This window comes from Varroa destructor, unplaced genomic scaffold (genome assembly GCF_002443255.2).
Source record: "Varroa destructor unplaced genomic scaffold, Vdes_3.0 BEIS01000002.1, whole genome shotgun sequence".
Taxonomy (NCBI): domain Eukaryota; kingdom Metazoa; phylum Arthropoda; class Arachnida; order Mesostigmata; family Varroidae; genus Varroa; species Varroa destructor.
In genome coordinates this window covers 3,953,209-3,959,309 of record NW_019211455.1, presented here as the reverse complement: position 1 = coordinate 3,959,309, position 6,101 = coordinate 3,953,209, and positions in this window count along the sequence as shown.

The window sequence follows — 6,101 nt, the reverse complement described above, 5'->3', positions numbered from 1 at the left end:
TCCATCTTCGTATCAAATAGACTTCAAGAAACTCGACTGCCACGATCTCTATTCCCATTGCTATTAGTCGTAGTGACAGCACAAATGTACAGACAGAAACGCAGTATGTTTACGCAAACCCTTCTATACGACGATAGTGACAGAAGTTCCTAGAATTAAATATACTGTTGGTGCGTGTCGTAACGATATACACACATACATTGTTTTCTGCATATAGATAAGGCAGAAGTGTCATGGCATATATACTCATACGTTATATATGTACAACGTGCATAGATAATATATTTTATATATTCACTATATAAGCTTCACAAGTGTCGAAAAGGATTGATTTCCTAATTTCTTAGACAATAATGGGTAGTCGTGTATGCCCTAGCACAGGGCTCGTCAAATGCACTATTATGATTTATTCTATGCTAGGGCTCCTAGCCATGCTAAAACATGAACATGACATGGACCCCGCGCCATTTCTGTTGCAGTTTTTGCTGATGGCTCTTAGTTAACTTACAATAACGGCATCAATGTGAAAATAACTTCGTAACCATACCATCGTCTTCAATAGCGAAAGGTTCTGTTTAAGCCCATTGTGGATATTGGCTAACTAAACGAGTATAGAAGATCGTACGTTCTATGCATGGTAGAAAGTTTATATACATCCGTTAGACAGTTGTGTGACAGCCTAGTGTGAAGTGAGTGATTTTTTGTTTATAAAAAAAGATGTAGCGAGGTTGCAGAGTTGTCAATTTGTCTTAACAAACTTCAAGAAACAAATGTCATTGAGAAACTTGATTGAATTTCCTTATTGTCCCTTAATCCAGCTGCCATTTGCCGCTTTCCTATTCGTTGAGTGTACGGTAAATTAGTCAAGGTTACTGTTATTGGAATAGCGAATCAGCTCGATTGAATTAATCATTGCCTATGGTGGTCAGCCCTTATTACTGGCGCTATGATGGCTCAAGATAGCGTCAACGCTACGTGAAATATCTCATTCGAGGGGCAAGCTTTTCATTCTCCTATAACTTCGTGCTTCACTGTACAAATAGACATATCTTAAGCTAATTATATGTCGAACTAAAGGCGTAACATGACTTGGACTATATCCGTGCTACCGTACAGGACCTTACCTAACCTAAAAGCGTTAAAAGTATTTCCCTATGGCAATCGAACCAGTATTCGAGCGGGTTTTCTTTTTGTAGACATTAAACAGATCGTCTGGAGATTGTGGAAGACCGTGGAGGATGTAAAGACTAGGCCAATTTTGTATTTTGTAAGTTCACAATGGCGTTTGCGTGTGGCCCTTATCTCGATATGGAACCTTAACTGAAATGCATTATATTGGTACGCTGATGATCATCGAGGTGTAAATATGCTATGAGTTATCCTGAACGACGGTTTCGTCACTTATTCGTATGAAAAGTACGTACATTACATACAGATTGTAGACACAAGGCCGATATCAGGAAGTACATTGTTGTTACCAAAGAGAGTGATAGCATACATACTTTTATGACAATATACAAACTGAGAGAATTGGACGAAATAGATACCGGCCACGAGCCTAAGCTTGATATTTCGTAGTAAATAAATAGGAGCTTCTTCGACACTATCGAAGGAGAGGGCGATCAAACATCCAACTATCGTATCCGGCAGCAGGAGAAATAGATTTCTGCAATTATCTATAAAAATGTACAAAAGTCTTATTAAGCAATCATGCGATGAACCCGAACAGGAAGTAAGGTTACTAAAACGTTTAAGACGAGTTGTTTTGAAATTCACGCACTAACCCTTTCGCTAGTTTCGGATAGAGACCCAATTAATTGTTTGGTCATCTTCGAGCTCCTACGTGACATTAACGAATGTCAAATGTTCCGAGCGTTGCGAGAGATTCATCGGATGTGCCCAAACATCGACAGCCTCCCTGACTCGTTTATACTAATCCAGCCACCGCTCTAACACAATCTGATCCATCCGATCCTTACCTGAGAAACATGTTTTGATATTGTAATTTTGGATAATGGAAAAGTCATTCGCTATTGATCACTGTTAACGTCTAGCCGAAAGTAAACTGGACGTCCTTTCGGGGGCATAGTCCGCGATTACTGTCAAGGTAACTTTGATACAGTTCTATGACAATTTTGCCACCTAACATTACCGAAGATTTTCGAGCTAATTCCCTGACTGTGAAATGTATTCTTCCATGAAGCTAGTTGCAATCATTTTGTTACACGTTAAGTTTTTTTTTTTTCGACTGCAGCAACAACGGGCACCGTATTAACCAAATAATAATCGCGTCTCAAGGTTAATTTTCCATACAGGCTTTCTACACGTTTCAAATCAATGGATACCTTCGCGGGGTAGAGTAGGGGGCACTGCATGACTTTCAAGCAACGCTATTTCTGTAGCTAACTGCCAAAATACTATGGCCGTGTCCCGTTTGTTGTTCCGCAGGGCGACTACATTCAGATGCATTCTGAGGCTCTGGCGTTGAAGAAAACTTGAAGACCATGTCCACAAATGGTCGATGGTAGGGGAATTCTACGAATGTGTGAAAAAGAACCGTTTGGCAGACGAGTGTCGCCACAATGGGGTTTCGCTGTCTTCCTGACTTCGCTTCTAGCAACAGAGAGTTCTTCCGAAATCTGAATGAATTGAGTTGTTTCGACATAACTAATTTGGTGCGTAAGTTTTTTTTATTTTGCAAGTGGCAGCAAATGTTTCCCAATAGCTTTGTGACCGATCGACATCGATAACGACCGATAACGAGAGCAATCCTCTAATATGTACATGTACTTCCCGATGCTGCGGTTCTACTGGCTCACGGAAAGATTTAAGAGAGAACATTTCAAACGAAAACATATAATCAGTGGACAAATGTACTTTTCGTTGTCCGCTGTGATGCCCGATAAACGCTTCTTGATCCCTGATCACTGATCAGTTATTCGGCAAACTTCCGAACAACTCGTCTTCGAAAAACTAATTGTGCTTGAGGCAGATTGATCCATCTAAATCGACGTTAATGTATGAACCTCTAATATCATAATAATAATTGCAAAAATTCTTCTTGGTAAAGTCTGAACAACCCGTGGCCTAATTAAGGTATATGCAGCAGATATTTATTGTACATTGCAATATTATCTATACAATTGTGCTTTATTTGGCACGAACCAATAAAGTATTATCTGATATAATAATAAATATTCGACCAGAATAAAAATAATAATAATAGTTATTCTAATTATATCCGACCAACTGGTACTGATACTGAAATCCTTGATAAATGTGTTCATTGAAAAACTACATATAACCAGTAGTACGCGATTGAAATATGGGATTTGCAATTTCTGCCTGTCAGCAACTAATCATATAAGTTCTCCACTCTATGCTTCTAAGTTAATATGTATTTGGAGACGCGCAAACAAGCACATCTTCAAATACATATTAACTTAGAAACGAAATCATTCTATCGTGGGATACGATAGTGTCTTGCCCATACGGTTTTGTCAAGCGGGTTTGATGGACCCGTTACCTCAGACTGACCCAAGTGCCATTTACGTTCAAATAAGTGTGAGCTCTTTGCAACTTATCACTTCAAATAGGAGTAGAAAGTAACACGCTAGCCAGGAACTATTGAAACGTTCGCACCTGATCCGACCGTAATATAAGTGTCGAAGCGTGATATTTTTAGGCGTCTAACAGAAAAACCTTTATTAGAGCGCCGCCTTCTATACCATTCAATCGATTTGCTCCCTCACAGCAGCAAAATTGGTGCTGTAATAAGGACAGTAATTCAAAACAGAAAAGCACCTGAATAATTTTTAGTACGTTTGTTTGTTTGTTTGTTTGTTTTTCATCTGCAGTTCTCCTTCCCCTGCTGTACGCGCTGCAACGCTGCTCAGCGAATGGACCACGTGGACAGCTTGCTTAGAATGCTTCCGCCTTTGTTAAAGCGATACGAAGGACAGATCAGTACTTCGATTTGTGAACAGCGTGCGTCAGGATCTGCGTGGTTTCATCGACTATCAATAGCAATAGGCCGTTATGGGTCTATCTACAAGCACAATCCCTATTCGGAGAGTTATAACTCTGGTTTGTATGAGGTGATCATGCCATCAGCGTCCCCGGTTACCTTCGACACTTCGTTTTCTACGATAAGTAAATTCGCCCACGTCTCCAGCATACGCTAGCTTTCGTAACAAAAAGAACCAAGATGGGTAACCCAACAAACTTTGAAATTTATATCTATTATGTCAAACATCAATAGTTAAACATGTTGACACGTGACAATCAATCCAGGCGCTATTACACAGCGCAGGAAGTTCTTAATAATTGTTTCGACACGCTACCGAACCGCTGATCCTTTTCGTGTTGTCACATCTGACGACGTCGATGTAGCTACAATGCGTTCGCTTATTGAATTGCGCCGACTGATTCGTGTCAAAAAGCAGTGGCCTTCGATATACTCCAACAAATAGAAATTATGTTGTTTTTTTTTCCATGGATGAGTTCGTGCGGTTAACAATAATCTACAGGAGGCAGGAAATAGTTTCGAAATGAGAAAAGCGCCCATACATAGATCGGTCTTACATAATTTTATTATCGTGTCTGCACTCAAGTGTGTTGGTGTAGTTCGTGGAAACGGAAGAAACCTAACGTGATTCCCCTCCAACGTCAAGATGAATGGTTGGTTCTTGGTATGCCCATTTACGGTATGAATAATTGAGAAAGCAAACAATGGCTACTGAATTATATCTCCATTTTGGGCTTCTATAATGATGGTCAACTTTTAAATACGTCGTAGAACATCTATATATCGGGAATCAAGTTTTGTATTTTTTTTGCCCCATAGAACTTTTAGATTTGAGAAAAAAATGGTATAAGACGACAACTAACGAAAGACTTTAATTGGAAGCATTTAGATAACAAATGTAATCTTTGCGGTGAATGTAAATCTGGCCAAATAAGTTTAAGACCAAGTGGGTTAGAAAATACCAGTATCGAAAAAAAAAAATGTATATAAATACATATACGCACGGCGAGACATCTAAACTGAGCAGCGATTTTAAACTGTCACCGACCAAAGACATTTTCAACGACATTTTTCCTACGTGCCAGAGTTGTCACTCCTGATGAGAATATCCACTCCATATAACCACAGCGCACAGGGATTGCGGCCTTAATTAAGGACCTACAGATTCGTTTCGCATGTTCCTATTGCAATTCTACAAACGCCTTCTTGACCAAGACCCGAAGGGGCGGGTCATATGAATTAATTGCTCAATGACGCTTCGTAAACAGTTATCCAATTGGGTAAAAGTTCGGCCAACGGCCCTCATTCTAAAACATGTTCATCCATTCTTCTGCGCTAGCCGGCCAACGCCGGTCAGCCATTCTGCTTTTCGTAAGATATTTTGACTATCTGAGCCCGTACAATAGTTCGTAAAACGTAGTTTAACAATGCGCGTTTTGGAAAAATAGAGTGGCCCGACGGTTTTAATGGTACGCCGCACTCGGAACATGAGCATGGACCGGAAGTTTACAAGGGGCACATTCTCTCGATTGTGAGTAAGTCAGCGAACATTTTCACCGTCGACCTTTTTTTACAACAATGGCAAGCACTTGCTTATCAAAAAGGTATCGAAGACGACCGGTTATTTCATTTGTGGGTGAATTGTCTTTTTGATTTTATTTTCCTCAGGGAGCAATTTCCGAACTTTTATGATATGTGACTTGCAGTTGAGGTTTTCGTGGGCAATAGCGGTATCCCTACTCACATGAGTTTTTTTTTCGCTAACGCGCTGATCGAAATAAAACGACCAAAAAAAAATGCACTCTTTAGCTCTACCGAATTTCTTCCAAACTCCGTGCTAGTTTTTTAGGTCGTGGGTTGTCTCGACCTGCTTCTGCTTCTTCTGTAGGCCCATTGGCGTGTAGGTAATTGTCTATTTAACTCAGGAAGCTTGTTCAAGAAACATTGCCATTTCGCCAGGTGCCTAGACATTGTAGAATAGCTTATTGCCTCTTAAATGATAAAAACGTTTGCTTCCACTGAGTTCTCTGTTTGCCCCTGAAAAAACTGGCTTTTTTTTCTAACTTCAAAAATA